This window comes from Carcharhinus amblyrhynchos, chromosome 7 (assembly GCF_965287045.1).
Source record: "Carcharhinus amblyrhynchos chromosome 7, sCarAmb.v2.hapA, whole genome shotgun sequence".
In the NCBI taxonomy this organism is placed as follows: domain Eukaryota; kingdom Metazoa; phylum Chordata; class Chondrichthyes; order Carcharhiniformes; family Carcharhinidae; genus Carcharhinus; species Carcharhinus amblyrhynchos.
This window is the reverse complement of record NC_137330.1, coordinates 118,483,950-118,510,751: the sequence shown is the minus strand read 5'-3', so window position 1 is coordinate 118,510,751 and position 26,802 is coordinate 118,483,950. Positions and strand designations below refer to the sequence as shown.

Genomic DNA, 26,802 nt, shown 5'->3' with positions numbered 1-26,802 from the left:
CATACCTGGGCTTTCCTAATTTATATTTTAATTTCAACGCTGCACTTTCTATACTTCAAACATTCTGCAGTATTGAGGCAATGGCATCTGACATAAGCTATTTTTAGGTCTCTCTTCATATGATAGACCCGTCATCCCAGGAATCAGGTCTGGTAAATGTCACTGTATCCCCTCTATAGCAAGGGCATCCTTCCTCAGATAAGGACACCAAAACTCCACACAATATTCCAGGTATGGCCTCAGCAACACCCTTTGCAATTGCAGCAAAATACCTCCATCTCTGTACTCAAATCCACTCGCTGTAAAGGCCAGCATACTATTTGTCTTCTTTACCACCTGCCATAGCTGTACACTTACTTTCAGCAACTAATGCATGAGGACACCAAAGTGTTGCTGAGTAATCCATTTCTCTCACTTTACACCCATTGAAATAACAATGCCTCCCTACTTATGCTACTGAAATGAATAACCTCATTTCCTTTATCCACATTATACTGAATCTGCCATTCTTATGCCCACTCACAGCCTGTCCAAATCACGCTGAAGCATCTGAATCCTCCTCACAGCTCACCCTCCAACCCAACTTTGTATCATCTGCAAATTGAGATAATACATTTAGCTCCCTCTTCCCAAATCACTCATATGTAAACATTTAGGGTTCTGGCACAGATCCCTGCAGTACCCCACTAGTCACTGCCTGTCAACTGAACAAAGACCTGTTTATTACAACACTTTGCTTCCTGTCTACAAGACACATTCCACGCACTTTAACTTTGTGATCTATGTGAGGCCTTGTCAAAAGCTTTCTGAAAGTCTAAAGTCTAAGACCACACCCACCTGTTCTCCCTGGTCAAGTCTACTAGTTATACCCTCAAGAATTCCAGTAGGTTTGTCAAGCATGATTTCCCTTTCATAAATCCATGCCGACTTTGTCTGATTATACCACTGCTTTCCAAATGATGTGCTATGAAATCCTTGATAGTGCTATTGGGGAGGGTTTAAATTAATGTGGTGGGGGATGGAGCTAATGCAGGAAATCAAAGGGAAGTGCGGACAGAAATAGAAGACAATAAGGGTAAAAGTGGAAGGCAGAGAAACTAAAGATGAAAATCAAAAAGGGCCACATTACATCATAACTCTAAGAGAACAAAATGCCAAAAAACATAAACCTGAAGGCTCTGCCTCAATGCAAGGAGTATTTGTAATAAGGTATCCACCTGAGATGAGGAAGAACTTCATTCATAGAACATAGAACACTACAGCACAAACAGGCCCTTCGGCCCACGAGTTGCGCCGATCACATCAACACCTATCTATAACCCCCAATCCCATAAAACCCCATATACTCATCCAGAAGTCTTTTAAAAGACCCCAGCGAGTTCGCCTCCACCACCACTGACGGCAGCCGATTCCATTCACTCACCACCCTCTGAGTGAAAAACTTACCCCAAACATCACTTCTGTACTTTCCTCCCCGCACCTTAAACCTGTGTCCTCTCGTAGCGACCATTTCAACCCGGGGAAATAGCCTCTGAGAATCCACCCTATCTATTCCTCTCAACATTTTATAAACCTCTATCAGGTCGCCTCTCAACCTACGTCTCTCCAGGGAAAAGAGACTCAGTTCCCTCAACCTAACTTCATAAGGCATGCCTCCCAGTCCAGGCAACATCCTTGTAAATCTCCTCCGTACCCTCTCAATAGCTTCTACGTCCTTCCTATAGTGAGGCGACCAGAACTGCGCACAGTACTCCAAATGAGGCCTGACAAGGGTCTTATAAAGTTGCAGCATTACCTCCCGACTTCAGTTGTGAACCTGTGGAATCCTTTACCACAGAAAGCTGTTGGGGCCAGTTTGTTAGATATGTTCAAAGAACAAAGAATACAGCACAGGAAACAGGCCCTTCGGCCCTCCAAGCCTGTGCCGTGCATTGGTCCAACTAGACCATTCATTTGTATCCCTCCATTCCCGGTCTGCTCGTGTGACTATCCAGGTAAGTATTAAACGATCCCAGCGTGTCCGCCTCCACCACCCTACTTGGCAGTGCAGGCCCCCACCACCCTCTCTAAAAAACCCATCCTTCTGACATCCGAGTTATACCTCGCCCCACTCATCTTGAGCCTGTGACCCCACGTGATCGTCACCTCCGACCTGGGAAAAAGCTTCCCACTGTTCACCCTATCTATACCCTTCATAATTTTGTATACCTCTATTAGGTCTCAAGAGGGAGCTGGATGTGGCCCTTGTGGCTAAAAGGATCAAGAGGTATGGAGAGAAAACAGGAGTGGGATACTGAAAGTGTTTGATCAACCATAATCATACTGAATGGTGGTGCATGTTTGAAGGGTCGAATGGCCTACTCCTGCACCTATTTTCTTTAATGGACTCTAGCAACTTCCCTACTACGGACGTTAGGCTCACTGGTCTATAGCTCCCAGTTTTCTCTCTACCTCTTTTTTAATAGTGGGCTTAGATTAGCTAGTCTCCAATCTGTAGGAATCATTCAAGAGTCAAAAGAGTTTTGAAAAATGACCAATGGATCTACTATTTCTAGAGCCACATCCTTATGTACTCTGGGATAAAGATTATTGGGTCCTAAAGATTTTGTCCACATTCAATCCCATTAATTTCCCCAAAACCGTTTCTCTATGAATACTGATTTTCTTCAGCTCCTTATTAAAACATCTCTTCCTTTGTGAAGACTGAAGCAAAGTACAAATTTAGTTCCTCAGCCATTTCTTTCTTTCATTGGTTTTTGTCAATCTTTCTCTTTAGATACCTATGGGGACTTGAGTGAGTTTTTACATTTCCTGCTACCTAATTTTCATACTTATTGTCCCCTTTCTCAATCAATTCCTTTGATCACCTTTGCTGAATTTTAAATTGCTCTCAATCCTCAAATCTATTGTTTCTTCTTGCCAATATGTATGTTCCTTTGAATCTAATGCTATCTAATTTCCTTTGTAAGTCATAGTTTGGTCACAGTTCCATGTTGTAATATGTGAAAGGAGAGAAGCAGCAAGAATACAATGGAACTCATTAACATAGTGGCTTTTCAAGCTGAGTCAATTATGTCTATGGAAGAACCAAGCAGCTATTAGCCAAAGGGAAAAGGGATTGCAGTAAATAGCCAGTGTGGAGCTGGACAGACTCAAAAGGACCAAATTATTTCCTTCATTTGGAGACTTCTATGATAAAACAGCAAAATTAAAAACAACATGGTGATAAAAGTCCAGAAGATTATGCGCATAAATGAACCATCATCCAGAACCAGAAACCTGATTCCACTACAACTTATACTCAAGCACCTTCAGCAAGCTACAACACTCTCCAACCACATCAGTATTTACTACACCACAATCAAGAACTACTATAGCTCTTACTGTATGGAGAGCACTACATTTCACTCCACAATATACCATCAGTCAGAAAGCAGAAGAAATGGAGAATTTGCAATCCTAGGGTCCAAAAGTATCGGTATAATTTAGCTGTTTTTATTTTTTTAATTAAATAGGAAAAAGTTTCTTATTCTTCCCCACCCCCATTTTTAGCCCCTATTTAATACAACTCAGATGTATGTGATGCAAGGCAGAATGGACACCTACTAGGGCTGCAATTACTTGTGTTAGCCAAGATTCAAGTCATAGTCAGTTCACCAAATAAAGTGAACACAATTGACCAAGGAGTTGGATACAGCTGTGGTCATGCTGGCATCACATCTCAACCAGACTGAATTAAATCAGTGTCACATGTACTGGACATGCCAAATTTGCTTAGCTTTCTGAGAAAGTAGAGGCATTGGTGGGCTTTCTTAACTATAGCATAGGAATGAAGGCATCAAAACCGACTGGCCAAGTAGTGCCAAAGACCCAGTTCAATTCACGGCTTGGCCACTGCCTGAGGTGATTTATGACACGTATTAGTATACAGTAAAATATTGTTTCTTGCGCATTATACAGACAAAGCATACCGTTCATACAGAAGAAAACGAGAGTGTGCAGAATGTACAAAGTGTGAAAGATAGAATTGGAAGGTAGTTGGGTACAGCTTGCAAGGCACCATTTGGGTTTTTTTTGGGTCATAGGCATTTACAGCATGGAAACAGGTCCTTTGGCCCAAACTGTCTATGCCACCCATTTTTTAACCAAAAAAGTCCCAATTGTCCACATCCCTCCACACCCATCTTAACCAAACTGTCTAAATGTTTTTTAGAAGACAAAATTGTACCCACGTCTACCATTACCTCTGACAGCTTGTTCCAGACACTGAAAAAATTGCCTCCCGGACACTTTTGTATCTCTCCCCTTTCACCTTAAACCTATGCCCTCTAATTTTAGGCTCCCTACATTTGGGAAAGGATACTGACTATCTAGCTGATCTATGCCCCTCATCATTTTATAGGCTGCTATAAGTTCACCCCTCAGCCTCCTACACTTCAGAGAAAAAAAATCCCAGTCTATCCAGCTTCTCCTTATAACTCACACCATCAAGTCCTGGTAGCATTCCAGTAACTCTTTTCTGCACTCTAATTTAATAATTTCCTTTCTATAGTAGGGTGACCAGAACTGTACACAGTATTCCAAGTGTGGCCTTATTCAACAAATTTCTCTCCATCCAAGCCTCTAATACTATGGCTGTTCCAGTCAATGTTGGGAAAGTTAAAATTCCCTACTATTAGCACCCTATTTTTCTTAGAGCTATCTGTAATCTCTTTACATATTTGCTCCTCAATTTCCACCGACTATTTGGGGGCCTTTGTACAACCCTATCAAAGTGATTTCCTCCTCCTTATTTCTCAGTTCTACCCACGTAGACTCAGTGACAGAACCCTTTGGTATATCCCCTCTCAGCACTACCATGATGTTTTCCTTAATCAAAAGTGCAACTCCCTCCTCTCAGCTTCTGTTCCATCTTTCCTATAGCATCTGTACCCTGGAACATTGAGCTGCCAGTCTGACCTTCCCTTGGCCATGTTTCAGTAATTCCTATAATATCCCAGTCCCACAAACCCATCCATGCCCTGAATTCATCTGCCTTACCTGTCAGGCCTCTTGCATTGAAATAAATGTGGCTTTACCCAGACTTCCCTTGCTCTGTCTTGCTTTTGCTTGATCTGTCTAGTACTAGGATTACTGACACTGCCTTTACTGCTTAATGTGCTCTAACTTCTGTGCTGACCTCAACCTTCTTTTCTGTCTACCTACTTCTTTGGGTCCCATCCTCCTGCCAAACTAATTTAAGCCCTCCCGAGTGGCTCTAGCAAATCTCCCTGCCAGGATATTAGTCCCCCTCCAGTTCGGGTGTAACCCATCCCTCTTGAACAGGTCAGCCCTTCCCCAGAAGAGGTCCCAATGTTCCAAAAATCGAAATCCCTGCACCCTGCAAAGTTCTCAAGCCATGAATTCATCTGCCTAATCTTCCTATTCCTTGCTCTCACTGGTCTGTGCAGAATCTGCACATTCTCCCCGTGTCTGCGTGGGTTGCCTCCGGCTGCTCCGGAGGCCTCTTGCAGTCTGAAAGGTGTGTTGGATAGGTGCATTGGCCATGTTAAATTCTCCCTCAGCGTACCCAAATGTGACCACTAGGGGATTTTCACAGTAACTTCATTGCAGTGTTGACGTAAGCCTACTTGTGACACTAATCAAATAGACTTTAGATTATTGATGAACTGAACACAAACTTGAAGCTCGACCATTTTTACTTCTTTCCCGTTCATATAGACAGGGGCATGTCCTCTGTTACGTTTCCTGAGGTTGATGACCATCTTTTTTGTTTTATTGGCATTGAGGGAGAGAGTATTGTCATCGCACTATTGCACAGATTCTCTAACTTTATCCTGTACTGCTCCGCGTCATTGTTTGAGATCTGACCCACGACAGTGCTGTCATCAGCAAACTTGAAAATGGAGTTGGAGTGGAATTTAGCCACTCAGTAAAGTCAGCTCAAAGGAGGCTGCCCTCCTTTGAAAGCACAGTACTGACATCACGTCAGATGAGAGAAAGGTTGAGGTGGTAATTCAGGAATGACCTCTACAATAGCATGTTGGTAATGCCATTATTGTTCTTCACACTTATAATGGATCAAACTTCATTTCATGGAAGTGGATTCAACTAGATTGCTACCTGAACATTAAAGGATGATGCTTGTATGCTTAACTGGCTAGAAACCATTTTAATGTGTCAAAAAGAGGCACCATAGGAGCAGACATTTTGTTCAGGATTCTGTCCCTTGAGGTAACAAAAATTACAGTGACGCTTCAATAGAGAGGCAGCAAGGCTGTAATCCCTGTTCACAGCATCAATTGTGTGAAGTTTCATCAAGTTACATCAGAAGCTCACCAGAAAATCTGTCTTGAGGGAGTAATTTATCAATTCCACTATCTAGAGAGATCTTTGTGAAAAATGATTAAATGCTGGAAAAACATTTAGATAATTCCATCAAAAAAATTAGATTCTAAAATTAAATTGTTTCATGTCAACGATATAAAAAGTGACTCATTAATATTTTAGCTTTCAAGTATGAATTATTGGAAGACTGAAATTTACTGAAAAAACCAGCAGAGCTCATTTTAAATCCATGTTAAAAGATTTGCAGTGTCAAAAAGATGGTCCACACAATACAGATGGACAGTAATCCAATTCTGAGGGCTCAGCCAACAGACCTCTTGGGCTTTGTTAATACTGTTTATATTAACCCCTCCCACCTTCAATTGGATTACACTCAACAGATCACTACTGATCCTGCAAACGAAAGGGGCTTTAAGATCACAATTTTCACAGGTAAACCCTAAAGACCTTCACAAATAAACAAACATAGCAGCTTCTTTTTTCCCCCACAGACAAGGTTCCACAAAGCCAAATAAAGGTGAACAGCTATTTAATCTGTTTTTGCACATTAGTTGAGGAACAAATATCACAGGTCAGGATTGGAGTACTCCCTCCATTTCATCTACCTGGAAACTTTTGAAACACAGCACTGAAATTTTAGCTTACGCGCAGCCATAGAAGCAGACATTATGCCCATGTCTGAGCTAGCCGTTTAATACAATAATCAAATACTCGCCCACGGCTTTTAAAAGTACCAATCTACAACTTGAGATTCTTCTCTCTACCCCAAGTCCAAATTGTGCATGTGCACAAAGAACAAAGAATCAGAACTGACATCTAGGGTATACTACATCTCACCCTTTGTCTGCATGAGTAACACCCACTCTTCATCAAGTGTTCACCTCTTGTCAAAATTACCCTGTACCATGCTGCTACATCTCCTTGCATACCACATCAATATCTTTTCACAAGGTGCTTATTGAAAATATTTCAAAAATTCAAATTCACCAAATGTATTCCCTCTATCTAGTTACTTCTTCAGAAAACCAGAGAAAATGTTGGAAAATTTCAGCAGGTCTGGCAGCATCTGTAAGGAGAGAAAAGAGCTGACATCAAGTCCAGACAACCCTTTGTCAAAGCTAAAAGGCATAGAAAGTGGAGATATTTACACTGCAGGGTGAGGGAATGAAAAATGAGTCATAGCCACAGAAACCAGGGTAAAAGGCTGCTAATGGCAGTCCATCGAGAGAATAAAGGGTATGAATGGCCAAATGGCAGAGAAGTTGAAATCAGAGGGTAAACTGTGACACATGAAGATGTGGGGGGAGGAGATGGGTGGGAGAGAAGTAAAATTGGGGAACAGGGAAGCAAAGGGGGGAGAAAAGGTAAGAAATGGGGAGATGAAATAGGGGGAAGAATGGGGGAGGGGAGAGAAATGAAGACAGACAATAAAGAATTTCTTCAGAAAAATGAACTGAGACGAGGGTGAAGCCAGACAATTATGGCAGTAGGTGGTGATGGTCTTAGGTGATGGCACAAGTGTGTGGCAGGAAGCTCAACTTAGTTATCTGAGGCCAAAGTAGTCTATTTGACACTAATAGCAAGAGGGATGGAGTGGGTAGTTAGGGAATGGAGTTTGGAGCAGGAATCAAAAGCAATGGCTTTCCGATATTTAAATAGAATAAATTTCTATTCATCCAATACTAGTAATTTAGGAATAGTGGAGGAATTGAGAAAGGTAGTTGCAAGGTAGGGTGCTGCCAGTGTACATATGAAACTGATGCTTTCATCAGTGATGCTTTGATGCAGAATTGGAGGGGGGCAAAGTTAGATTCTTGGGGACAGGCAGGGGGAGAATATCAGACATAATGGCATGGATTCAGAAGAAAAGCCACTGCAAATAATATCAAGGAACCTTACAAGAGCAGTTCGATCCAGCTGGACAATGGAGAAGAGGTGTCAGAGGAAGATGGTATGGCTAACCATGTTAAACGCTGCAAATGGTCAGGATGGGAGAGGGGAAAAGCTGATATTTCCCACAGCCACTGAGAATAGCCATTCCAACACAGCAGCAGGATTGAAGACAGAGCAGCAGCATTGCAAATAGGTGGAGGGCATTTGGCCCTTTGAGCCTGCTCTGCCGTTCATGATAACGGTTGATCATCCAACTCAACAGCCTGATCCTGCCTTCCCCCATATCCTTTGTTCCACTTCACCTCAGGTGCAATATTTAACTGTTTCTTGAAAACAGTTAATGTTTGGCCTCAACTAGTTTCTATGATTGCGAATTCCATTGGCTAACCACCCAGGGTAAAGAAATTTCTCCTCATCTCAGTCTGAACATAAAACAATAATCTTGGCTATCTTGGCAAGGTGGCACAGTGGTTAGCACTGCTGCCTCACAGGGATCCAAGTTTGAGTCACTGCCTGTGCAGAGTCTGAACGTTCTCCCCATGTCTGTGCGGGTTTCCTCCGGGTGCTCCAGCTTCCACCCACAGACTGAAAGACGTGCTGGTTTGATGCATTGGTCAAGCTAAATTCTCCCTCAGTGTACCTGAGCACGCGCTGGAGTGAGGCAACTGAGGGATTTTCACAGTAGCTTCATTGCAGTGAGTCTACATGCTACACAAACTTCAAACTATTTCCAGTTGACACCAACATAGTGACAATCTAGATCTCTTGGAGTAAACATTTTTTAACGAGAATAAAATTGTCACGTTTCAGGTTTTAACTACAGACACTGGGGTGGGGGTAGGGGCGGTGGAAATAAAGTTCCTGCAAAGGCTTTGTTACATCTTCCACAATTCAACTGCAGAATATTCAGACCAAACACGAGATGATATCACCCCTTAGTTTTTAAACACGCGCTGGAAACATGATTTTTTTTTCAAAGATGCAAATCCAGTTCAGTATACAAAAGGTTTAAACTTTGGACCAAAAACTGAACCAAAACAGGAATGTTTACAATGTCATTACATAATCTCACCTGATTAATCAACTCAGTTCAACACAAACTGGGTGTGGAAGGAAATCAGCATTAAAAGTAGGGCACAGATTTGGGTGCTCAAGACTGCAATAAAAAAGGTGACTGCAAGCAAATTTTCATTGGTGAAAAAATACCTCAAGAGGGGCAGGGAACAGTGAATGAGCAGTAAAAGTGGAGCTGCCTACTTATGTCACCAACAGGAAGAGAGTAGTTATGGCACTCAGAGCGTGGGCATTTGAATGCTACTACTGTTAACTTGTGAAACTGACTCAATTAAATCTGGAAATTTGTGGATCAGCAGCAAAAAAAAAGTCTGATGCTGCTGGACTGTTGTAAAAACTCAATTAGTTCAACAATGTCCTTCAGGGAAGGGACTCATGATCCCTATCTGACCTGCTTCACACGTGATTCCAATGTCCACAGGGTAACCGTGGTTGAACAATAAATACTGCTCACCAGTACAAGGACCAAATAGTTTGAATGACAAGCTTGTGACCTTGCAGAGCACTGCTGTATCATTTTATCATAATGTGGAGATGCCTGCATTGGAGTGGGATAAACATAGCAAAAAGTCTGAACCAGGTTAAAGTCCAACAGGTTTATTTGGTAGCAAAAGACACTAGCTTTCAGAGTGCTGCTCCTTGGTCATTTATTATATACAGGGTGCTGCTGGCCTTAAGAGTAACAGAAGCAATCCTGCACTTTGTGGAGCACCCACTGCTCTTGTTGGAACTGAAATGACATAGGTACAAAGCTGGCCTCCGAATAATTATTGCAGGAGAATTGGACAGCTAGTGGATTTGCCCATTTGTCAGTTATAGATTTTGCAAGCAGATTTGAAGCCAGTCTCTTAAGTCCTGATCATACTCTCCTAACACTGACCCATAGTGGAAGCATAGCTGTTTATATCTCTCCAGCTCAGAAAACCTCCATTACCTAAGATTCTGCTTTCTGCAATGTACCCCACTCTCAGTCCATTCTCCCACATTCTTTATCTGTCACTGAGACAGATTGCTTCTTGTTTGGATTAAACATCGGCAGTCATTCTTTTACTCACTGGTGCATTTGGCACTATTGGATTTCCTGACTTCTGGTGAAAGCAGCCCCTCCTAGTTTGGCATCATCTGCAAACCTGGCAAATTTTCATTGAATTGAAGTTGATGTAAACTGTAATGGTTCCAAAATCTGTTGTAAACACAGCAATGAAAAGGCAGATTGGCTGTTGAGTTTGGGGCAGGCTCTATCCTGTTGTCATCTTGTACAATCCCATAATTTGCCACTGATCTTTGATGTGGTTTGACACATGTATTAGCATACAGTGAAAAGTATTGTTTCTTGTTCACTATACAAAGCATACTGAAGGAAAGGACAGAGTGCAAAACATAGTGCTACAGTCATATCTAGCGTGTAGAGGAAGATCAATTTAATGCAAGGTAGCAGGAAAGAACCTGTTCTTGAGTCAATTGGTACATGACCTCAGACTTTTGCATCTTTTTCCCAACAGGAGGAAGGAAAGAATGGGTCTTTTGGGTGGTTTTAAGATCACCTATGTGGGAAACTGAAAACATGCCACTATGGTGAAGTAAGCAAATGCTACTACTGCCCTCAAGTACTGATGAATCATGCCCAATTTGTATACACCAGTACAGAGATTAAGATACAAGAAAATCACAATATGAAAGACATTAAAATTCCTAACCGTGAATAAATGCTTTGAATGACTATCAGGAAAAAACTCTTGTCGCTAATCAAAATGCCAAGTAGATTCGTATTGAATAAGGAAGAAAGTTCAGTTTCCTTAGTTAGGCTCTCGGTCTGAAGTTCATTCTGAAAGAAAGAGTCTCCACACAAGATAGCAACCAATAATGTCTCATTCAGATGCCAACCTGGTGTACGCTTCTAGTATTATTTACTTTCTGCTAAGGTTTTTAATACTCGATGTTAAAGCCAACTAATCAAACAGGAGTGGGCAGTGTTAGGAAAACAAAGGCAGTTTTAAAGGATTTATATTTGTTTTGGTAAACATTAGAAATAAGGTATTGTTTTAAGTAGATTTAATGTTTCTGTGCCTGGAAGGGTAAAACCTATAGTTAGGTCCATGCTGGACAAAAGGTGTTTGTCTGCGTGGGAGTTAAGTTTCTATAGTGCTTAGAGAAGATTACATGAAAAACAAAAAGGCAGGTAGCCATTGCTTAGCAACTAGAGGCTCTTGTAAGGTATAAAGATTTTATGTTTTAATACTAAGGTCTGGACATGTTGCAGTCGCAGACAGACAGAGGACCGGAGACTGAACATCTCATTCTTTGCCAGGAGAAGCTGAACAGGACAAGGGAATTGCAAAAATATACGCTTCTTAAGAAAGATGATACAGTCCAGATAACCAGGGAATTGGGACAGAAAGAATGTCTAAGACTACTGAAGTTGAGAACATAGATCAAGGCATTGTTCAGAAGAATTTAAGGAAAATTAAACTTAAGTGTTCTAAGATAAAAAGACAATTGCAGTAACCAGATTTAAAGTGGGATGGCAGACTTCAAAAGATGATCAGGTGCACTGGCTGTGCTAAATTCTCCCTCAGTGTATCTGAATAGGTGCCAGAGTGTGGTGGCTACAAGGCCTTCACAGCAACTTCATTGCAATGTGAACGTAAGCCTACTTGTAACAAATAAATAAACTTAAACGTTTGATGCACTCTTACTAGGGTCTGGGAATCCAGAGTTAAAGCAATCGTGAACAGCTTATACAGCAGTAAAAACAAAAATCCCAAAGGTGATGGTTTAAATCCTAGACTGGATTTGCTATTAAAAGTGGTGCGGAAGCTTTTGTTGAAACAGTAATTTGTAAAACCTAGACTGGATTTCGGAATGCAAACTGTTAAGGGAGAGCATTATTGTGGGAGATTTTAAAGCATGATTTTGGGAGTAGAGTTTGGAAACTCATGTGACAATCATCTGGGGGGATTCTGAAGAGAAATCCATAGACACTAACTTGAGTTCAGAGTGGGGTCTATATTTGATCAAAGCTAATCTGTACGCTTAAAGGGACTGTATGTGAATGAGACCATTATAGCTTAAGATGTATTTTGTAATCAGTTAATCTTAAAATCGGTGCATATTTATAATAGCATTAAAGTCAACTAACAAAATAGGTGGTGATGGTGTTGTTGGTGCTGTTAGGAAAACAAGGGTAGTTTTAAAGGGATTTATATTTGTATTGGTAAACTCTATTGGCAATATTTGGTGCTAAGTATCATAAGGGGAGTAAAGGAGAATGCCAGCTTTTCACGTTTAATCAATTTTTTCCTTGCTATTAAAACCAATTAATTAGCTGTCCTGTGACTCTGTTCCTCCTTGTCTTATATGAAAAAAAGTAAAACCTATGGCCTTCTGTATCAGCATTCAATTCTGGACTCTTCGCATTGTTATATTAACTGAGATCGTAAGAGGGGAAATAATCTAAAATGAAAGGGCACCTGGACTAATAATTCATTAGGACAAGTTGGAGAGGCAGAGGTAAGTTCAGTGCACATGACCAATAAATTATTCAAATTGTCAATGCCAAGCAATGCAAATTCAAATACAAGCCATTAGTACTCAACTAAAAAATAAATTATACACTTACATTGATCTTGCAAAATGTTATCATAACTCAATCTATACAATGGTTACTTCCATCCTATTGAAATGATTCTTTAGGCTTATCAGCTGACTACTGCAGTAAGATACTAAAACTTGCCCTTCACCATTACAGTCCACTGACTGTATGATGCACAATTCAGCAATTACGCCACAAGATTGACTCAGCAACAGGCAGCAGGATCAGATACTGGAAACCATAAGCATTTGCTGGAATACTGTCACATGCTAAACGCTACCAAAACAAAAATAATGGGTTGCGTGTTATGTTCCAGGTGATTTAAAACCCTTGGCTCTTAATGTATGAACAGGAGGCAACCATCTAGCCCCTTAAGCCTGTTCTGCTTTTGAAGATATCATGACTGATCCACGACCAATCTTCACTGCGTTGCATGGCAGCACAGTGGCTAGCACTGCTGCCTCACAGCACCGGGGTCCTGGGTTCAATTCCTAGCTTGGGTCAGTGTGGAGTTTGCATGTTCTCCCTGTGTCTGGACGGGTTCCCTCCAGACACTCTGAAAGATGTGCTGGTTAGGTGCACTGACCCGAACAGGTGCTGGACTGTGGCGACTAGGCGAATTTCACAGTAACTCCATTGCAGAGTTAACGTAAGCCTTACCTGTGACTAATAAATAAACTTCACTTTATCGCCAGTCTTTGCCCTTTATTCCTTAACATCATTGGTTAAAAAAACCATTAAAATTAATAGACCCAGCATCAATTGTCACTTGTGGAACAGTACTCTGGAAGAAACAAAGATTCATTTAAGATCAGTTACTACTGCCACATAAAATTAGACTCCAACACCCCTAATTCAGTGTTAACTCCCAGTTTTTTATTGAAACTCCATATTTCAGACAAAGTCCTAGGACAATTTTTAAGATGCTGCATCATAAAGTGATGCTTAGATTCATGTTTCTCGCCCTCCATATTAACAATTTCTCGTTAATCAAGGAGCAGGTAACAAACAAATCTATAAATTTTTAAAAAGAATATTTTTACATGCTCAGTTTCTGAATAAACCAAACCAGTCGAGTTATAGAGTAAGAGCTTTACAACCCATAGGGGTGCTTTGGCCCATCGTATCTGTGACGGCCAAATACCTATTGATTCTAAACCTATTTTCCAGCACATGGTCCAGCACCTTGTATGCTATGGTGTTAAGTGCTCGTCTAAATGTTTAAATGTAAGGGTTCCCGCCTCTACCACCCTTTCAGGGAGTTCCAGACTCCCACCACCCTCTGGGTAAAAAAGTTATTCCTCAATTTTGTACACCTTGATGAGGACCCTTCAGCCTTCTCTGCTCTAAACAAAGCAATGCTAGTCTATCCAGCTTCTCTTCATAACTGAAACACTCCAGCCCAGACAACATCCTGGTGAATCTCCTCTGCACCCTTTCTACCACAGTCACATTCTTCCAATAGTGTGGCAACAAAAACTGCACACAGTACTTTAGCTGCAGCCTAATGAACATTTTATATAGCTCCATCCTAACCCCCTGCTCTCCTATCCTGTACCTTGGTTAATAAAGGCAAGCATTCCACATGCTTCCTTAATCACTTTAAGAAACTTCCTTGCTGACTTCAGGGATCATGCACCCCAAAGGTCCCTTTGGTCCTAGTGTCTTATTGTTAGCTGTTTACTTCCTTGTCTTGTTAGTCCTTCCAAAATGTATCTTCACACTCTTCAAGGTTAAATTCCATTCACCACTGTTCTGCCCATTTGATCAGCCCATCTATATCATCCTGTATTTCAAGTCTTTTCTCCTCACCATTATCCACACCACCAATTTTCATGTGATCTGTGAACTTAGGCTTAGGGCACTGGAGAGTTATAAATTAGCCAGGAAGGAGCTAAAGAGAGAGTTAAGAAGAGCTAGAAGAGGACATGAGAAGACTTTGGTGGATAAGATCAAGGAAAATCCTAAAGTTTTCTACAGGGATGTCAAGAATAGAAGATTGGTTAGGGCAAGATTAGGGCCAGTCAGAGACAGCAGTGGGAAGTTGTGCGTGGAGCCTGAAGAGATAGGAGAGGCACTGAATGAGTATTTTTCGTCAGTATTCACGCAGGAAAAGGTCAGTGTAGTCGAGGAGAGTACTGCGATACTAGGTAGTAGACTAGACGGGATTGAGGTACGTGAGGAGGTGTAGGCAATTCTTGAGTGTGAAAATCGATAAGTCCCCTGGGCCGGATGGGATTTACCCTAGGATTCTCTAGGAGGCTAGGGAAGAGATTGCAGAGCCTTTGGCTTTGATCTTCATGTTGTCATTGGCTTCAGATATAGTGCCGGAAGACTGGAGGATAGCAAATATTGTCCCCTTGTTCAAGAAGGGGAGTAGAGACTATCCTGGGAATTATAGACTTACTTCTGTTGTGGGCAGAGTTTTAGAAAGAATTCTAAGGGATAGGATTTATAATCATCTAGAGAGAAATAAATTGATTAGGGATAGTCAACATGGTTTTGTGAAGGGTAGGTTGTGCCTCACAAACCTTTTTGAGTTCTTTGAAAAGGTGACCAAAGAGGTGGATAAGGGTAAGGCAGTTGACGTGGTGTATATGGATTTTAGCAAAGCATTTGATAAGGTTCCCCTTGGTAGGCTGTTGCAGAAAATGCAGATGCATGGGATTGAGGGTGATTTAGCAGTTTGGATTAGGAATTGGCTAGCTGATAGAAGACAGAGGGTGGTGGTTGATGGGAAATATTCAACCTGGAGTTCAGTTACAAGTGGCGTACCTCAAGGATCTGTTTTGGGGCCACTGCTGTTTGTCATTTTTATAAATGACCTAGATGAGGGTGTAGAAGGATGGATTAATAAATTTGCTGACGACGCCAAAGTTGGAGGAGTTGTAGACAGTGAGGATGGATGTTACAGTTTGCAGAGGGACACAGGTGAGCTGCAGAGATGGGCCGCGAGGTGGCAGATGGAGTTTAATACGAAAAAGTGTGAGGTGATTCACTTTGGTAAGAATAACGAGTACAGAATATAGGGCTAATGGAAGGATTCTTAGTAGTGTTGACGAGCAGAGAGATCTCGGGGTACATGTGCATAGCTCCCTGAAAGTTGGCACCCAGGGTGATAAGGTTGTTAAGAAGGCGTACAGTGTGTTAGCTTTTATTGGTAGAGGGTTTGAATTTCGGAGGCGTGAGGTCATGTTACAACTGTACAAAACCCTGGTGCGGCCGCACTTGGAGTATTGCATACAGTTCTGGTCACCGCATTATAAGAAAGATGTGGAGGCATTGGAAAGGGTGCAGAGGAGGTTTACCAGGATGTTGCCTGGTATGGTGGGAAGGCCTTATGAGGAAAGGCTGAGGGACTTGAGGTTATTTTCATTGGAGAGAAGGTTACGAGGTGACCTGATTGAGGCATACAAGATGATCAAAGGATTGGATAGGGTGGACAGTGAGAACCTTTTACCTTGGATGGTGATGGCTAACATGAGGGGACATAGCTTTAAATTAAGGGGTGGGAATTATAGGACAGATGTCAGAGGTAGGTTCTTTACTCAAGAGGGTAGTAAGGTCGTGGAATGCCCTGCCTGCAGCAGTTGTGGACTCGCCAGCTTTAAGGGTGTTCAAATGGTCAGTGGATAGGCATATGGATAACATTGGAATAGTTGAGGTTAGCGGGCCATTAGATTGGTTCCACTGGTCGGCGCAACATCGAGGGCCGAAGGGCCTGTACTGCGCTGTAATGTTCTATGAAAGTCTATACCTACCCACATTCATGTCTAGTCATTAATGTACACTGCAAGGGATCCAGCGCTAATCACTGGACACAGGTTCCAGTCGCAAAAACAACTTTCAGCCATTACCATTTGTCTCCTGCTACTAAGTTAAATTTGGATCTAATTTGCCAATTTTTATTATTCGTTTGTGGGACATGGGCAGTACTAGTTGGCCAGCACTTACTGCCCAACCTTAGTTGCCCGAGGGCAGTTGAGAATCAGCAACATTGCTGTGGTTCTAGAGTCACATGTAGGCCAGACCAGGCAAGGACGGCAGATTTCCTTCCCTAAAAGGACATTAGTGAACCAGATGGGTTTTTCCAACAATTGACAATGGTTTCATGGTCATCAGTAGATTCTTAACTCAAATTTATTCAAGAATTCAAATTCCACCATTTGCCATAGTGGGATTCAAATCTGGGCTCCCAGAACATTAGCCAAGATTCTGGATTAGTAATCTAGCCATACCACCACTAGGCCACTGCATTCTATGGGCTCTTACCTTCTTGATCAGTCTCTCATGCAGGACCCTGTCAAAAGCCTTACTGAAATAACTAAATTAGAGGCTAGCTTTGAATTATATTGTTTGGAAAACATGAGTGCTGAGGTTTTTAAAATTGAAATTCTGCTATGCAAGGCTAAAAGCAAAATGTTTGGTAACACCTCACTGGTGATTCTAACTTCTTCAAAGTATTTGTAGTCAGTTGTAAATTCTACCTCGAGATCACGAGCAACTCTTGAGCAGTGAATTACCAACCAAAATTAGATAAGTACAGAGGTCACACAGAAGAGTGGTATCCTAAGCGCTCCATGCAAAGAAAGTGGCACAGCACTGATTTAGTTGAATAGACTTCTTCACGCATTGAGTTGTGGAAATCAGGAACCCTCCTACAAAAAATTCTAGAAAGCTGGGAACAATTGAGAATTAGATCTTCAAAGACGCAAGGCTTTTTTTAAAAAATAACAATTGTTGTTGGGATGTCAGCATTGTTGGCAGCTGTTCCTGGGTTGGAGGATGATATCTACTCAGCATCATGAGCTTTTCCTAAGGTTCTTCAATGCAACTGTAAATCTTTGGGCACATAGGGTATGACATCCCACAAGGTAGCAGGCTCCGGAGTGCAGGATCGTTTCTTTTCCTTCCCTGCCATCACACTGCCTCATTAAGATGTTTGAGCTCAAAGCACGATGGACAAATTGTCATCATTTTGAATGGCTGTAGCAAGCCAATCCCATTCGTTAATGTTACTGTCCTTCAAGGAGAGCTTCAGCGTGCCTTTGGTGTTTTCTTTGTCCTCACTGGAACACAGGCCATTTAAGAGCTGAGAAAACCTGACCTGGCAGGGAAAGTGCTTTTCAACTATCTGGACACAGCCTCCAGTCCATTCTGGTTGATTCTGCAGCATTGCCTAAATGCTTGTAGAGTAGACTTCAAGTGGGACACTATTTTTTTGCTCAACATCCTCCCATGGAATCCAGAAGATACAGCAGATCACTGCTGATGGAATTTCTCTTTTGCTGTTGTGTGTCACTCATACACAGTCCAATAGTCCAGGTCTCACTGTGATGAAAACTGCTATATACACTAGGACTTTTGCTGACTTGAAGAGGTTTTTGTTGTCAAACATTTGCTAACTTAGTTTGTAGATGGCTGAGCTGGTGCAGCTGATCCTGTTTAGGGTCTTATTGTCAATGGTGGCCTTTCAAGAGATGAGTGCCAAGATATGGGAACTGCTTAATATATTCCAGAGTCTCTCCAACATATACGAAAGGTAGAATATTTGGCTGATCAGGTGTGGGTTGATATGAGTTTTGTTTTGGCAACATTCAAGGACAGGTATTCAACAGAGGTGGAGGTATGGATGTTACTGGCAAGGGCTACATTTGTTATGCATACTTAATTGTTCTTGCGTGGTAGTGATGAGCTGTCTTCTTGAACCATTGCAATGCATGTGGTAAAGGTAAGCTAACCTAACAACACTATTATGGAGTTCTGGAATTTTTTGACCCAGAAACAATGATGAAACAGAAATATTGTTCCAATTCAGGATGGTGTGTGGCTGGGATGAGAACATGGAGATGGCAGAGGCCCTGGTTCTGAAAGGGATCCTTGGCGAGTTGCTAGAGTGTATTTGTAGCTGGTACACATTGCTGCCACTGTGTTCCAGTGGTGGAGGGCCTGGAAGTGGATCTGCCACAGCTGTAATATTTCTGCAGCATATATATCACAATACTCTGACTGATTGTCACTTGCTAATTTTGGGACCTACCACTACCAAGCAGTGATCTACATTCAACTCAATTCTTAACAGTCACTTTGTAAAATCATCTTCAAAATGGACCAGAAAAGCACAGAAGCTGCAAGACAGCAGACTATGCTTGTTCAACTCATTCCAGAATTCCAAACAATCCTGGAATATCTAGACTGAAAGGTTTCATATGGAACATTAAAAACATAGAAACATTAACAGAGGGATCTAGGTGTGCAGGACAACAATTCCTTAAAAGTGGCAACACAGGTGGCCAAGGTGATCAAGAAAGCATACAGCATTCTTGCCTTCATCAGCCAGGGCACTGAATGCAAGAATTTGGAAATCACGTTGCAGCAACATAAAACCTTGGTTAGGCCACGTTTGGAGTATTGTGTGTAGGTCTAGTTGCCACACTAACATAAGGATGTGTAAGCTTTGGAGAGTGCAAAGGTGGTTCACCAGGATGTTGCCTGGTCTCAAGGGTGTTGACTATGAGAAAAGATTGAATAAACTAGAATAGTTTTCACTGGAAAGACAGAAACTTAGGGGAGACCAGATAGAGATCGACAAAATTATGAGGGGCATAGACAGGGTGGATAGTCAGACACTTCTTCCCAAGGTAAAGTGACAATTACAAAGGGGCACAGGTTCAAGGCGAGACAGGAACTTTTGCATGCAGCAAGTGGTGGGTGCCTGGAACGTGGTGCCAGAGGAAGTGGTAGAAGCAGCTACGTTATCAATATTTAAGAGGCATCTGGATGGGTACATGAATAGGGAAGAAATCGAGGAATGCAGACTAAGTAAGGGCAGAAGTTTTTTTTTGTAGTTTCCTTAGGGCATCATGTTGGCATGGGCTTGGAGGGCCAAAGGGCCTGTTCCTGTGTTGCACTTTTTTGTTCTGGAATGGTGGTAGAAATTTAAGTAAATATATTTCTATTATATTTAAGGTGTTTCTATTAAAATGATTACATGTTGCTAAAATGATGCCACACTTGTGATTAGTCTGCAAATTCTATTGGTCAATACTGGTCTACGAAGGGAACTACAGCAAAAGGCCATTTTATGGCAGCTTTAAATTAGCAACTTCATTCATCATATTACTGGTAATGAAAATCTTGTGCCTTATCTCATGATCTGAAATATAATTATGTTTGAAGGCCAGATCTAAATCTGCGAGCAATATACTATATCGGTTGAACTCAGCAGCTCAAAGTCGATGTTTCACTAGCTTAAAACAAATTTAAATCTCAAATAAATACTAAGATGCATGTTCTAATAAATAAAACATAACTCTCAAAAAATCCACAAAACACCAAATGATAAATTCACTGATATGTCAATGTGTGATTTGCATTGTTTAAAAGAGATGGCAGGGAATGAGAGAACTTCGTCAAATTCAGTGTTAGCATTCAATTCTAGAGGTCTAGAATACAACAGCAGGAATGTAATGCTGAGGCTGTATAAGGCTCTGGTCAGACCCCATTTGGAATACTGTCAGCAGTTTTGGACCCCTAATGGGGAGACTAGAACTCGAGGGCACAGCCTCAGAGTGAAGGAACACTCTTAAAATTGAGATGAGGAGGGTTTTCTTCAGCCAGGGGATGGTGAATCTGTGGAACTCGTTGCCACAGAGGGCTATGGAGACAGAGACAGGTTCTTGATCAATAAAGGAGATCAAGGGTTACAGGGAGAAGACAGGAGAATGGGGGATGAGAATCATATCACCTATGATTGAAAGTCAGAGCAGACTTGATGGGTCAAAAGGCCTAATTCTGCTCCTATATCTTATGGTCTACTCCTTGTTCTTTAAAATAGTGCTTTTGCATTACCAATCTCAACAACTATTGCTAGTCTAACACTTACTGCTTAATACTGAACTGCTCCAGAAAACTTAAGTTAAAATAATCAAAAAAAGGTTTTAAGATGAACTATTTTCTGAATCTTAAGTGCAAAATAACTGTCTAGAAAAAGCTCAGTTTACTTAAGAATGCATGTAAGTACCCCTCCTCAGTAGACTTTTCAATGAGAACCAATAAAAGGTTTTCCCCGCAGTATATATTACAAATAGAACAGCATCACAAGAGAATTTCACTTTTACCCCAATTTCAAAACCTCTGTTCGATTTGTTACTCTTCTCCGTGTCAGTCTATATTTTGATTTAATTCTGAATAGGAAAAAATCCATTAAGTATTTACCAATTAAAATGTGACTTGCGAAATGAATTGTCCCCTCATTACAGAGTACATTCCTGTAGATAAAAGGAGGCTTGGAAAGTGAGGCAGACAGTTACAAAGCAATGACTCACTTGTATGGTGATGATACTTCCCTTTGCTTTAGTTTCCATGGCAGCATTCTTAAATAGCTAGAGTAAGATGAATTCACCCTATTTAAACATTGCAAACTCACCAATTTTTTAAAATAGAATCAATATTTTACAGCACAGAAGCCACACTCTCCACCGTGCTCTTTTAAAAAGAGCATAAGTTCCATTTCCATACTCTTTGCTCTCAAAATTTCCAACTTAAAATATTACTTCCCCTTTGAAAGTCATGGTAACATTCTGCAAAATCCCCCTTTACCTTGTCCCATGCCGTTTTGGTGATGATGCTGAATTTAAGTCCTTCAGATCATAATTCACTCATGGTCAGAAATAGATTTTCCCTTTTTACTTCCTCAAAACTATCAATTTTGCATAACACTTATTTCTCCCAGTTCTAAATGGAGAATCCCAGATTTTCTGGTCACTCATTATTGGTTCCAATACATGCTACTGTGCACAGGCTGAGTTCATTGACAATAGGATTCCCACAATCATTCAAATTGATGAATTAGAAATGTGTGCAATTGCTGTTTGTTGCAGAGATACATCACCACATTAAAGATAAAAATTAGGTCTAGTTTTCATCTCAACTATAAAAGCTTAATTTTGCACAGTATTTGAAATATTTTGCACTTGTTTTATTACACATCCACCCCTCCCCAAATCACAATGCCCTCATTACAGAATTCTGAACACCATCCTATTTGGGATCAGCTAGTAAAAGTCACCATAGCCCCAGCTGACCATAGGCTGTGACTGGTGATGATTTAATCTTAGGATCACCACACCTCGACAAGGGGGACATTTCAGAAGCTGGGACCTTCATTGGATCAGCTAAACCAACACAAACGGTATCAATCTTCCTTGTTCATAGGTGTGGATTATATCAACTGTATCATTACAAGAGTCCTGCACAACCTTGCGTAGATTAATTTGAAAAATGACTTTCTTTGCTTCAACTGAATAATAAGTTTCCCTATTCATCTGAATATATTAGGTTTAGTACGTCCTGCTCAAACAACGCTTTAATCTAATTCAGATGCAACCTACATTCTCATGGGACTATGAAGCCATAGTCCTATGAGAATATAGCCCTTATTGCCCATTTCCAATTAGGCTTCAGACTATGGTGACGAGCCACCTCAAATTGGGTGGCACATCTATCGTGCTGTTAGAGAGTTTCCAGATTTTGATCCAGCGACAGTGAGGGCATGGTGATATAGTTCTACATCAGGTGATGATGCGTGTCTGAAGAAACATGAACTCTGTTCCTTTCTTCACAGATGCCTCCAGATTGCTTGGATTTTTCAGCACTCCTGTTTTTTATATTGATGGAGTTTAGGTATGGACATCCAATATATCTGTGAAAATGAATCCCACTGTTGAACAATCTACCAAAATTCACAAGCAAGCATTGCATATTTTGCTGGCCACTCATGTGAGGTGCTAGAGGACCCCACTAGGATCTGATCTGAAAAATCAGCTCCTTCAAGGGGAGCAGAAAGGAAAATTCATGATGGCATAATTGACATACATTTACAAAACTGCCATGCTGCTGTTACACAAGAATACCCTTCATCCTGCTGTGTGGCAGCTTTACTGTGCTGGATGGGATAGATTACAAACTGATCTAGCAAACCAGAACTAGGCATCCATGAGGCAATGTGGCCTTCAGCAGAACTGCTTTCAACTGCAATCAGCAACTTCATGGCTCAGAACATCACCCACTCTACCATTACCATCAAGCCTGGGGATGAGTGCAAGAGGGCATGCCAGGAGCAACAGCAGGCACAAGAATGAAGGAAGTCTCGACCTGGTATAGCTACAATAAAAGGAATACTTGAGTGCCAAAAGCAGAAGCAGCAAGTAATAGAATTAAGTGATCCCACAACTGATACATCAGAATCAAGTTCTACAGTAGTGAGAGATAGTGGGCAAATAAACTACCAGAAGAAAGAGCTCCACGAATGCCTCCATCTTCAGTAATGGGGACATCCAGCAGATCAGTGCAAAAAAGGTCAGTCATCTCAGACCCAGGACATCATTGCAGGAGTTCCTCAGGGTAGTGCCCTAGGTCCAGCTATCTTCGGCTGCTTCACCATTGACCTTCCTTCCATAAGGTCAGAAACAGGAATGTTCGCTGATGATGGCATGGCGGTCAGCACCATTTGCACTCATGATACTGAAGCAGTTTATATCCGTATTTAGCAAGACCTGGAAAATCATCAGGCTTGCGCTGATGTGGAAAATAACGTGTGTTACACAAGTGCCAGGCAATGACCACCCCCAACAAGACAGAATCTAAGCACCTCCATGTAACATTTAATAGCATTATCATTGATGAATATCCCACCTGGGGTTTACCACTAACCAGAAATTGAACTAACCATGTACACACTGGGAACAAAAGAGGGGCTAGGAATTAACTAACTCACCTCCTAACTCCCCAAAGCCTGCCCATCATTTACAAGGCACAAGCCAGGTATGTGATATAAACACTCACGAAGCTTCACACCATTCAGAGCAGCCCACTTGTTTGGCACTCCATCCACAAACGTTTACTCTTTCCACCACTGATGTACATTGGCAACAGTGTGTACCATCTACAAAGTTTATTTTATGTCACAAGTGTCATGGCTTGCATTGCAGTGTTTAATGTAACACCAGCGATGGCCTAGTGGTATTAGTGCTAGACAATTAATCCAGAAACTCAGCCAACATTCTGGGGACCTGGGTTTGAATCCTGCCATGGCAGATAGTGGAATTTGAATTCAATTTTTTAAAAAATGTGGAATTAAGAATCTGCAAATTCCAGACAGAGTAACTCAAGCTGGGAATCGAACCCGGGTCTGTGATGCTGTGAGACAGCAGTGCTAACCACTGTGCTACCGCAGGGGTAGCCTCATGAAATGGGTAGACATAAGGATTATTATTGTGAAGTTGGAAGAATGAGGCGAGGTGACATAAAATAAATACTGCAAGTTTAAAGAGATCTGTAGCTGTGGAGTGGTGGGGAGTACACATTGTTATGAACAGTGTATAATTTAAGCTGAATTCATGTGTGTTAAGAAAAGTTAAAATGGTTTAAGTTTCATTTGGGTTTGTTTGTGAACCTTGATGCCAGAGTATCTGGACAGACTTGCGACCAAAATAATTTTAAATGTTATAACCACTGAAGTTAAAGATGAGTTGAGTTATCAGTGGGGTAAAAGAATAGCAGGAACTTGAATTATCTTCCTGTGTTTGCATCAAGATCTTTCCAACAGCTTTTTTATTTACTGTAATATAGTTTTTTTTGTTCGAAAAAAGAAACTGAAATAAAAAAAACTGAATTGAAAAAAAGAGGAAAAAGAGAAATGCAAAAACTTCAGTTCTGAATCAGTGAGCATAACTTGGCTAGGGAGGGCACTGTTAATCCCATTCAAATTTCTTGCCATTCCACAAGCAGAAGGATACAAACAGATAGTCTAGTTAAGAAGACATGATCAGTGTGGGCTTGGAGGGCCGAAGGGCCTGTTCCTGTGTTGTATTGTTCTTTAAGAAGCTAGTCAGGAAAGCCACTGCAGTGCTGAAATTTGGAACCAACTTCTAATCTCATCCATTCCTGCCTACATACTGTAAAATCTCTCCTTTTGTCTAGGCAGCAGAGAATCCAAAATGCAAAAAATCTTTTTGCTTCTCTAACAATTATTTGGCCTTTTCTCAGAACATGGCACAAATAAATTACTTTTGCTTTAAAAAAATTCACTTGTCAAGATGATCAAATTAGCTTTTTGTAACCAATCTAACAATTTGTTCAAGAGTTGAAAGGGTCCCTCCCAGATTTGGCTGAACATAATCAAATCAATATATACAACACAATTCCCTACACCTTGTTGGATAATCTTTGAAAAATGCACCAGTAAGTTTTAATTCTGAATGTCAAGACTTTATATTGATAAAGTCCATCTGTGGTTATAAAAGCTGATATTTCTTTTGCCCTATCTACCTGTCAATGGAATTTACCAATATCCCCTAATAAATCAAATTTTGTCACAAACATTGCCCAATCTTTTTATTAGTCTTCTAATTGTGGAATTGGATATGAATCCACCTTTGTTACTGCACTTCAGGATCACAGAGATACAGCACAGATGAAGGTCCTTCAGCTCATCGTGTCTGCACCAAAGGCAAACGCCCTAACTATTCTAATCCCACTGTCTGGCACTTGACCCATAGCCTTGCATGCCTTGGCATCACAAGTGCACATCTAAATGGAGGTCATGTTACAACTGTACAAAACTCTGGTGCGGCCGCACTTGGAGTATTGCGTACAGTTCTGGTCGCTGCATTATTAGAAAGATGTGGAGGCATTGGAAAGGGTGCAGAGGTGGTTTACCAGGATGTTGCCTGGTATGGTGGGAAGGTCTTATGAGGAAAGGCTGAGGGACTTGAGGTTATTTTCATTGGAGAGAAGAAGGTTACGAGGTGACCTGATTGAGGCATACAAGATGATCAAAGGATTGGATAGGGTGGACAGTGAGAGCCTTTTACTTCAGATGGTGATGGCTAACACAAGGGGACATAGCTTTAATTAAGGGGTGGTAATTATAGGACGGATGTCAGAGGTAGGTTCTTTACTCAGAGGGTAGTAAGATCGTGGAATGCCCTGCCTGCAGCAGTTGTGGACTCGCCAACTTTAAGGGCTTTCAAATGGTCAGTGGATCGGCATATGGATAACATTGGAATAGTTTAGGTTAGAGGGTCATTAGATTGTTGCGCCGACCAGTGGAACCATTGAGGGCCAAAAGGGACTGTACTGCGCTGTAATGTTCTAAATACTTAAATGTCATGAAGGTCTCTGTCTCCACCACCCTTTCAGGCAGCGAGTTCCACACTCCCATCACTCAGTGAAGAGCTTTTGAGAAAAGGTTCTTCCTGTCTACGCTGCCCATAATTTAATACATCTCAAACATGTCCAGCCTCAGTCTCCTCTGCTTTAAGGAAAACGACTGTAGTCTTTCCATCACTATCCAGTTCTGATGAAAGGTCATCCAGACTCAAAATGTTGGCTCTATTCTCTCTCCAGAGATGCTGTCAGATCTGCTGAGATTTTCCAGCATCCGCAGTATTTTGTTCCAGTCTATCCAATCTCTCCATAACTTAATCTCTCCAGCCCAGGTTTTAATAAATATTTTATTTGTATTAAAAATTCATCAGCATCCTCCTTTCAATTTGCCCAGTAAATTTCTCTGTGGTTTCTAAAAAGTTAGGACCTGTTAATCAAGGTTTCACTCTGGGATTGGACTTGCCCAGTATTAACAGTAGCTGGGATTGTAACAGCATACAAATCTTTGAAGGTTGAGAAGACTGTTAAAAAGCATACATGTTTGACCCAATAAATGGAGGATTAAACTTCACATTAAAATTACAAAAAAAAGTACCAGGGATGAGGCACTTGAATTGTGTGGGTGACTTGACAGACTGGTTTTGTTTGCCTTACAGCAAAGGTAGCAGCAGGGAGATTTGATATAGGTGTTCAAAATCATAATTAGTTTTATCAGAATAAATAAG

The 26,802-nt window shown here is 41.2% G+C and overlaps 1 protein-coding gene across 3 annotated transcripts in view; it reads right to left on the bottom strand.

Moving 5' to 3' along the window:
• The window catches only part of LOC145345236 (mechanosensitive cation channel TMEM63B-like), a 215,450-nt gene that overhangs the window by 146,408 nt on the left and 42,240 nt on the right, over positions 1-26,802 (bottom strand). The window lies entirely within an intron of this gene.